Here is a 10,370-nt window from a genome sequence, read left to right on the forward strand (position 1 = left end):
TTTTCATTGGCAGCAGAAAATCCTTTAATGTATTTTCTCGACAGTTTTACAAGACTTTGACCCCAATACAACAGCAAATATAATCAATGACAAATATATAATCTGGCAGGATTTCACACAGACCAAATCACCATCTACTTTGTCCATTGCCTTTCATATTTCTTGCCTAGCTTCATTGTCAAGGATTGGTTCTAATCCATTATTGACCAGTGCATTGATGTTTCATTATTCTATAATTAGTGTGTATGATGCTGATAATGAAAACAACTTGCTTATCTTACTTTTAAAACCATGTTGAAAAAATATCTCAGAATTTAACATTACCTGAATTAATAATTTCTAAGGTAATTTATTTTTCTGAGACATAGCTGATAGCCTGATTTTACCTCAGGAAAATAATAAATTAAGCCACAGAAGGATGAAATAAAAATTACATGAGATCTGAAATATCTGGAGAATGCCAAAGTTCTAAATCTTGAGATGCAGTGTGGTGGGGTGACTGGATAAAAAGACAAGCAAAACATAAGAATGCAGCAAATAACAAGAGACCAAAATCCATTAAGCTTCGTGACTCCCCTTACACCTTCTCTGAATTCCATACCATATCATTCTACCCTAGTCTAATCTCTAACTGGTTTCTAGTATATTTTGAGTGTATTTATATGTGTTTGTGTGTGTGAAGGCTAGTCTGTTCATGATATATCATGCTTTTTTCTCTATTTATAAATCAACAAAAGAAAGAAGTTTTTACTCTTGGAAATCCTTGTGATGAAACAGGAATCACCTATTTTCTTATCATCCTTCTGAATATCTTCCATCCATTTTTAACTTCTACATTCTATTATCTTTCATCTTAAAGACCTTAAAATATTTTTCCCTAAAAGTGGTCCGCACAGGGACATAGTATGCCTTTAAGATAAATGTTTCCAATTCATAAACATTTTGGGGGTAACATTTAGTAACTTACTCTTTCATTAAGATAGTGTCATAAGGTCTGAGTAAGTTTTGTTTCCAAAGATAGTTCACTTTTATCAGGGCCTACATTGGCTCTTGATAAAACCTGGCTCAAAAATATGATATGCATGAAGAAACATTTCAGACACGGTATGAAAACAGATGTTTTCAATTTAGGATATAAATGAGACATTATAAATAGTATGAGAATAACTTGAAGTACCAGATAAATGTGCTGGGTAAATACCAGCCAGGAGTTTTAAAATAGAACAGTATCATTTTTCCGAAAAAGTTTCAGGAGTCCAGCAGAGCTAGACTGTGTGCTGTCCTCTCATCCCATTTAATAATGCATTAAAAATTTTTGGAAGCTTATTCTGAATCATACGAGAAAGCAAGTTTAGAGCTAGAAGGGACCTTCACTATTACCCAATGAAATCTTCCCTTTTACAGATTAGATCAATGGCTTCTCAGATGTCTATCTGATTTTTTTTCCAAGGTCACATGTGTCTGGTTACGATAGAAATATGATTTAAGTTTTTTAACCTCTAGTCTAGAGTTGAATTGGTGGTGGTGGATTTTTTTATTATTACTATTCTAAAAGACACTGTCCAGTAAATCACACTTAGCATTTTGGAATTATCTTTATAGGTTCTTTTTGCATAGATGCTTTGTTATTTCTGTTTACTTGGTTGTAATAATTATGCACATATAATTTTTTATTTTAATCCTTTTTCATCTAAGCAGAGTTTTTGAACGTACTTCACACCTTTGTATCTTTATGAGGTTTTCTCTTTTTTTAATGAAAATCTATTTCTATAAGCATTGTAAAAGTAATATGAATGTGCATTGAAAAAAATCAGGTAGGATACCCACCAAACTATCAACAAGGGCTACCTAATGAAGGGGAGTAGTAAGCAGGAGAGGATTTCACTCCTCACTACAAGTTGCTCTGCGTTGACGGGACTCTACATGAGAATTTAGTACATTTGCAAAGAGAAAGATAGCTAGGTAAACACATAAAAATTATTCTCCTTATAACAATTTCAGCCAATTCAAAAATGGACGCAACTAACCATTATCAACTACCTGGTAGGTATACACCTTCCCAAACCTTTGAAAAATATATTTAGGTGGAATACTTCAGTTATTACTTTAGAGTAGCAAAAGAATTTGGCAAAAACCCATTCAGACAATGAATAGTATTAAAAAATGTAAAATTTCTCTTACTCTCCTTCCCCTCTCAACCTTCACCCTGTGTCCCAAGTATCATTCCCATTAAAATCCTTTAATCATTGCCTGTTGAATTTTTTTTTTTTCCTGATTACCACCATGTTTCTAAACGAGTTTATTTTCTAGTTATTGATTGGTCATCTTGAGGTAGTATCAAGAGAAAAGCTCCCCCACTTCTGAACTGTCTCTGCTCTTGTTAATCTAGTAAGATCCTGACAACTTTCTGTCTTGCTGAAATCAATTTTTAAACATTTCTCTGCTGTCGGTGATGTCATTTCTGGTTATCAAGCCTGTTTCAGATTTATTTTTTTCTGCGTGTAACGAAGCGTCGGGTCTTTTGAGAGGTGCGGAAGACACGTGCTTAATCCACCATCACAAGCTGGAGTACAATATTCATTTTTTAAACCATAACCATTTTATCGTACAAAAAGCTTATTAGTGCTGGTGGGCAATGTAATTACAGAAATAATTAATACAGAAATAATTATGTGTTAATTAAAATACGTATACTAATTTTTTAAAAGCTCAGGAGTATGTAAAGAATTAACACTCAATTACCACTGAAATTAGATTGTAATTCATGTAGTAACATTAAATATTTTAGCTACTGGTTTTGGAAATTAGATCTTTACTAGATTAACACAGCATTATCCCTTTTTTGGAATGGTATAAAATAGTGCTAATTTGGTGTGAGGTAGTAAAATGAAGAGAATTCAAGGAACGTTGAGGGTTTGGGGTCCCTCCCCCCGCCCCATGGGCAGATGGTGGTGGTGATAGTTGTTATTGTTGTCTTTAGAAAATCCAAATTTACCCTCTAAAAATAATGTTCCTTAGTTGTTTCATGTTCTCTCCTTAGAAGGTAGAAACTATGCTCTTTGTAATGTTAATCACAACAAACATTAACTAAAATTGAAATATTGTAACTCTTTACATTTTTCTATGGAAATAGTACTAGATAAGTTTATTAGTCAGTATTTTCTTTCATCTTGGTTATGCCACTTGAGAACGCAGCTTTCTTTGACAGTAGGATAAAAATGAGTATAATTAAAGGGAAATTCCATAAAATGGTAATTTTAATTAAACGCTTCTGCTTGTGTAATATTTGGGGTAGAGGAATGGTTGAAGTTTACAGTAAAAATGCCAAGCAGCATTAGTGTCATAAGCAAAATTCTATATTTGAATTAGAAAAACTCCTTATAAAAATTCAGATCCTCATATTTTAGTATCAACTTTTCACCTGTTCTTTTATTCTAATACTAGAATGCCAAAAAAGATGTAGACAATAAAACTGAACAACCTGAATTCTAGGAGTTCTAACTAATTTAGTCATTAAATGTTGAAGTACCTACTGTATGCCAGGCACATGAGATTTACTGGGTATATACTACAATGAGAAGTAAAAGTATCTGTAGAGAGAGTTAGGGATGAACAGTAGTGTATAGATTAGGGAGCCATTTATCAGGGACTAGGTGACTGACTGGATGTGGCCGCCCCGTCTGCTTTTATACCTGGCAAGTGGTGATATTTAGTGAGATATAATCACAAGGGCTCACAGATTAATATATATTTTTTAAATATTTCAAGGTATTTTGTATACTTAATATATACAATATTTATATTAACACATATCCTTTTATTTAGAAGAGTATCATGTGTCAGGATGTTTACTTTCTTGTTAAGCCATGGAGATTATTTTGGGTTTTACATTGAATTTTTGCCGTATACTAATTTTGAAGTCAATAATTTAGGTGCCTTTTAGAAACAGCATCTGCTAGATCTATTGAAGCACCTTAAAACAGAGGAATTACTACTCTGTAGATCAGTGAACTATAACAGAACTTTGTTCAAAGAGTTTCTGTAATAAAATGTCTTACTCAGTTGCAGCAACAAACCCAGGATCTAAAAGTCACTGTGTCTTTATTTCTTATCCTTCATAGTCATGGCTTTGTTTCTTTCCAAACACATGATCTCTTCCTTGACTGCACTCTCACATTTATTCTATTTGTCTCTCTGAGGCATTGTTAAAATTCGCTTTGGGTATGTTGCCTTGCACTCAGATGACAGTTGAAGACTGTGTGAATGGGATGCAGGAGAACACCATCTTTTCCTTTCAGTAAAACTCAGTGTCATCGGGTCTTCACCAGAGTACTGCTTGCTTTAGCTCTATGTGCCTGTGGCCTTTGACACTTGGCTCTTTTAGTCCCCAATACACCTGAGCCAAAATAATTCAAGGGCTGATTTTGAGAGACTGTGGTCTAAAAAGTAGTTCTATAAAAATTGGTATTTTGTGGTATGATTGAAGTAATCCTTTTACCATTAAATAGTATTGTGACCTTGAGCATCTTAAAAAAAAAACTAAGTAAAAAACATATCATAAAGAGAACAAAAAATCCTAATTCCATTACTCTGTGACAATTATTTAACATTTTCATCTATTTTCTTTTGCATATGTGCATATGGACAACTCTCGTTAAATCCTTTAAAGAAATTCTTAAATATTAATCGAAGCAAATGCTCTATTATCCTTTATATTAAAAATAATTATAATTTTAGTTGGAATTAGGAATAACTAACTTCTCTATATTGCCTACTCTTCCTAGCCAGGAACAAGGGCTCTCCATTTATTCTCCTATAATTTCTCCTTATAAAGGACCCACATAATTCTGTTTAGGATCAATTCCAAGTGTTCTTTTAAATTTTAATTTGGCATGGATAAGTTTCTTTTACTGAAGTATGGTTGATGTACAATATTATGTAAGTTACAGGTATACAATTTAGTGATTCACAATTTTTAAAGTTTATACTCCATTTATAGGTATTATAAAATATTGGCTATTTACCCAGTATATCCTTGCAGGTTACTTTTTTTTGCATTTTTGAATTTTATTTTATTTTTTTATACAGCAGGTTCTTATTAGTCATCAGTTTTATACACATCAGTGTATACATGTCAATCCCAGTCTCCCAATTCATCACACACACACACCCCCCAGCGGCTTTCCACCCTTGGTGTCCATATGTTTGTTCTCTACATCTGTCTCTATTTGTGCCCTGCAACCTGGTTCATCTGTACCATTTTTCTAGGTTCCACATACATGCGTTAATATACGATATTTGTTTTTCTCTTTCTGACTTACTTCCCTCTGTATGAGAGTCTCTAGATCCATCCATGTCTCAACAAATGACCGAATTTCATTCCTTTTTATGGCTGAGTAATACTCCATTGCATATAGGCACCACATCTTCTTTATCCATTCATCTGTCAATGGACATTTACGTTGCTTCCATGACCTGGCTATTGTAAATAGTGCTGCAATGAACATTGGGGTGCGTGTGTCTTTTTGAATTATGGTTTTCTCAGGGTATATGCCCAGTAGTGGAATTGCTGGGTTATGTGGTAGTATTTTTAGTTTTTTAAGGAACCTCCATACTGTTCTCCATAGTGGCTGTATCAATTTACATTCCCACCAACAGTGCAAGAGGGTTCCCTTTTCTCCACACCCTCTCCAGCATTTGTTGTTTGTAGATGATGTTCTGATGATGCCCATTCTAACTGGTGTGAGGTGATACCTCATTGTAGTTTTGACTTGCAGTTCTCTAATAATTAGTGATGTTGAGCAGCTTTTCATGCGCTTCTTGGCCATCTGTATGTCTTTTGTGGAGAAATGTCTATTTAGGTCTTCTGCCCATTTTTGGATTGGGTTGTTTGTTTTTTTAATATTGAGCTGCATGAGCTGTTTATATATTTTGGAGATTAATCCTTTGTCCGTTGATTGGTTTGCGAATATTTTCTCCAATTCTGAGGGTTGTCTTTTCGTCTTGTTTGAGGTTTCCGTTGCTTTGCAAAAGCTTTTAAGTTTCATTAGGTCCCACTTGTTTATTTTTGTTTTTATTTCCGTTACTCTAGGAGGTGGATCAAAAAATACCTTGCTGTGATTTCTGTCAAAGAGTGTTCTTCCTATGTTTCCTCTAAGAGTTTTATAGTGTCCAGTTTTACATTTTGGTCTCTAGTCCATTTTGAGTTTATTTTCAGTATAGTGTTAGGGAGTGTTCTAATTTCATTCTTTTACATGTAGCTGTCCAGTTTTCCCAGCACCACTTATTGAAGAGACTGTCTTTTCTCCATTGTATAACCTTGCCTCTTTTGCCATAGATTAGTTGACCATAGGTGTGTGGGTTTATCTCTGGGCTTTCTATTCTACTCCATTGATCTATATTTCTGTTTTTGTGCCAGTACCATATTGTCTTGATGACTGTAGCTTTGTAGTACAGTCTGAAGTCAGGGAGTCTGATTCCTCTAGCACCATTTTTGTCCCTCAAGACTGCTTTGGCTCTTCAGGGTCTTTTGTGTCTCCATACAGATTTTAAGATTTTGTTCTAGTTCTGTAAAAAAATGCCATTGGTAACTTGATAGGTATTGCATTGAATCTGTAGATTGCTTTGGGTAGTATAGTCATTTTCACAATATTGATTCTTCCAATCCAAGACTATGGTATATCTCTCCATCTGTTGGTATCATCTTTAATTTCTTTCATCAGTGTCTTATAGTTTTCTGCATACAGGTCTTTTGTCTCCCTAAGTAGGTTTAATCCTAGGTATTTTATTCTTTTTGTTGCAGTGGTAAATGGAAGTGTTTCCTTAATTTCTCTTTCAGATTTTTCATCATTAGTGTATAGGAATGCAAGAGATTTCTGTGCATTAATTTTGAATCCTGCAACTTTAGCGAGTTCATTGATTAGCTCTAGTAGTTTTCTGGTAGCATCTTTAGGATTCTCTGTAAACAGTGACAGTTTTACTTTTTCTTTTCCAATTTGTATTCCTTTTATTTCTTTTTATTCTCTTATTTCCATTGCTACGACTTCCAAAACTATGTTGAATAATAGTGGTGAGAGTGGACATCCTTGTCTTCTTCCTGACGTTAGAGGAAATGCTTTCAATTTTTCACTGTTGAAAATGATATTCTCTGTGGGTTTGTTGATATGGCCTTTATTATGTTGAGGTAGGTTCCCTTTATGCCCACTTTCTGGAGAGTTTTTATCCTAAATGTGTGTTGAATTTTCTCAAAAGCTTTTTCTGCATCTCTTGAGATGATCATATGGTTTTTATTCTTCAGTTTGTTAATATGGTGTATCACACTGATTGATTTGCATATATTGAAGAATCCTTGCATCCCTGGGATAGATTCCACTTGATCGTGGTGTATGATCCTTTTAATGTGTTGTTGGATTCTGTGTGCTAGTATTTTGTTGAGGATTTTTGCATCTATATTCATCAGTGATATTGGTCTGTAATTTTCTTTTTTGTAGTATCTTTGTCTGGTTTTGGTATCAGGGTGATGGTGTCCTTATAGAATGAGTTTGGGAGTGTTCCTTCCTCTGCAATTTTTTGGAAGAGTTTGAGAAGGATGAGTGTTAGCTCTTCTCTAAATGTTTGATAGAATTCACCTGTGAAGCCATCTGGTCCTGGGCTTTTGTTTGTTGGAAGATTTTTAATCACAGTTTCAATTTCATTACTTGTGATTGGTCTGTTCATATTTTCTATTTCTTCCTGGTTCAGTCTTGGAAGGTTATACCTTTCTAAGAATTTGTCCATTTCTTCCAGGTTGTCCATTTTATTGGCATAGAGTTGCTTGTAGTAGTCTCTTAGGATGCTTTGTATTTCTGTGGTGTCTGTTGTAACTTCTCCTTTTTTGTTCCTAATTTTATTGATTTGAGTCCTCTCCCTGTTTTTCTTGATGATGAGTCTGGCTAATGGTTTATCAATTTTGTTTATCTTCTTGAAGAACCAGCTTTGTTTTATTGATCTGTGCTATCGTTTTCTATGTTTGTATTTCATTTATTTCTGCTCTGATCTTTATGATTTCTTCTACTGACTTTGGGTTTTGTTTGTTCTTCTTTCTCTCATTCCTTTAGGTGTAAGGTTAGATTGTTTATTTGAGATTTTTCTTGTTTCTTGAGGTAGGCTTGTATTGCTATAAACTTCCCTCTTAAAACTGCTTTTGCTGCATCCCATAGGTTTTGGATCATCGTGTTTTTGTTGTCATTTGTCTCTAGGTATTTTTTATATTTTATTTTTTAAAATTTATTTATTTTTGGCTGTGGTGGGTCTTCCTTGCTGCACATGGGCTTTCTCTAGTTGCGGTGAGTGGGGGCTACTCTTCGTTTTGGTGCGTGGGCTTCTCATTGCTGTGGCTTCTCTTGTTCTGGAGCATGGGCTCTCCGTGCGTGGGCTTCAGTAGGTGTGGCACGTGGGCTCAGAAGTTGTGGCTCACAGGCTGTAGAGCACAGGCTCTGTAGTTGTGGCGCATGGGCTTAGTTGCTCTTTAGCTTGTGGGATCTTCCTGGACCAGGGATCGAACCCGTGTCCCCTGCATTGGAAGGCAGATTCTTAACCACTGTGCCACCAGGGAAGTCCTCTAGGTATTTTTAAATTTCCTCTTCGGTTTCTTCAGTGATCTCTTGGATATTTAGTAACATATTGTTTAGCCTCCATGTGTTTGTGTTTTTTACGTTTTTTTCCCCTGTAATTTCTAATTTCATAGCGTTTTGGTCAGAAAAGATGCCTGATAGGATTTCTGTTTTCTTAACTTTACCAAGGCTTGATTTGTGACCCAAGATGTGATCTGTCCTGGAGAATGTTCCATGCGCACTTGAGGAGAAAGTGTAATCTGCTGTTTTTGGATGCAGTGTCCTCTAAATATCAATTAAATCTATCTGGTCTATTGTGTCATTTAAAGCTTGTGTTTTCTTATTAATTTTCTGTTTGGATGATCTGTCCATTGGTGTAAATGAGTTGTTAAAGTCCCCCACTATTATTGTGTTACTGTCGATTTCCTCTTTTAGAGCCATTAGCAGTTGCCTTATGTATTGAGGTGCTCCTATGTTGGGTGTGTATATATTTATAATTGTTATATCTTCTTCTTGGATTGATCCTTTGATCATTATATATTGTCCTTCCTTGTCTCTTATAACATTCTTTATTTCAAAGTCTATTTTGTCTGATGTGAGTATTGCTACTCCAGCTTTCTTTTGATTTCCATTTGCATGGAATATCTTTTTCCATCCCCTCACTTTCAGTCTGTATGTCTCCCTAGGTCTGAAGTGGGTCTCTTGTAAACAGCATACATATGGGTCTTGTTTTTGTATCCATTCAGCGAGCCTGTGTCTTTTGGTTGGAGAATTTAAACCATTCACAGTTGAGGTAATTATTGATATGTATGTTCCTATTACTATTTTCTTAATTGTTATGGTTTTGTTTTTGTAGGTCCTTTTCTTTTCTTGTGTTTCCCACTTAGAGAAGTTCCTTTTGCATTTGTTGTAGAGCTGGTTTGGTGGTGCTGAATTCTCTTAGCTTTTGCTTGTGTGTAAAGGTTTTAATTTCTCCATTGAATCTGAATGAGATATTTGCCAGGTAGAGTAATCTTGGTTGTAGATTCTTCCCTTTCATCACTTTAAATATATCATGCCACTCCCTTCTGGTTTGCAGAGTTTCTGCCGAAAGATCAACTGTTAACCTTATGGGAGTTCCCTTGTATGTTATTTGTCATTTTTCCCTTGCTGCTTTCAGTAATTTTTCTTTGTCTTTAATTTTTGCCAATTTGATTACTATGTGCCTCGGCATGTTTCTCCTTGGATTTATCCTGCCTGGGACCCTCTGTGCTTCCTGCACTTGGATGGCTATTTCCTTTCCCATGTTAGGGACTTTTTTGTCTATAATCTCTTAAAATATTTTCTCAGGTCCTTTCTCTCTCTTCTTCTTCTTCTGAGACCCCTATAATGTGAATGTTGTTGCATTTAATATTGTCCCAGAGGTCTCTTAGGCTGTCTTCATTGCTTTTCATGTCTTTTTCTGTATTCTGTTCTGTGGCAGTGAATTCCACCATTCTGTCTTCCAGGTCACTTATCCGTTCTTCTGCCTCAGTTATTCTGCTATTGATTCCTTCCAGTGTATTTTTCATTTCAGTTATTGTATTGTTCATCTCTGTTTGTTCTTTAATTCTTCTAGATCTTTGTTAAACATTTCTTGCATCTTCTCGATCTTTGCCTCCATTCTTTTCCTCAGGTCCTGGATCATGTTCACTATCATTATTCTGAATTCTTTTTCTGAAAGGTTGCCCATCTCTACTTCATTTAGTTGTTTTTCTGTGATTTTATCTTGTTCCTTCATCTGGTATATAGCCCTCTGCC

This window comes from Delphinapterus leucas, chromosome 21 (genome assembly GCF_059928025.1).
Source record: "Delphinapterus leucas isolate spDelLeu-1000000601 "Yukka" chromosome 21, BTC_Dleu_Yukka2, whole genome shotgun sequence".
NCBI classification, from domain to species: Eukaryota; Metazoa; Chordata; class Mammalia; order Artiodactyla; family Monodontidae; genus Delphinapterus; species Delphinapterus leucas.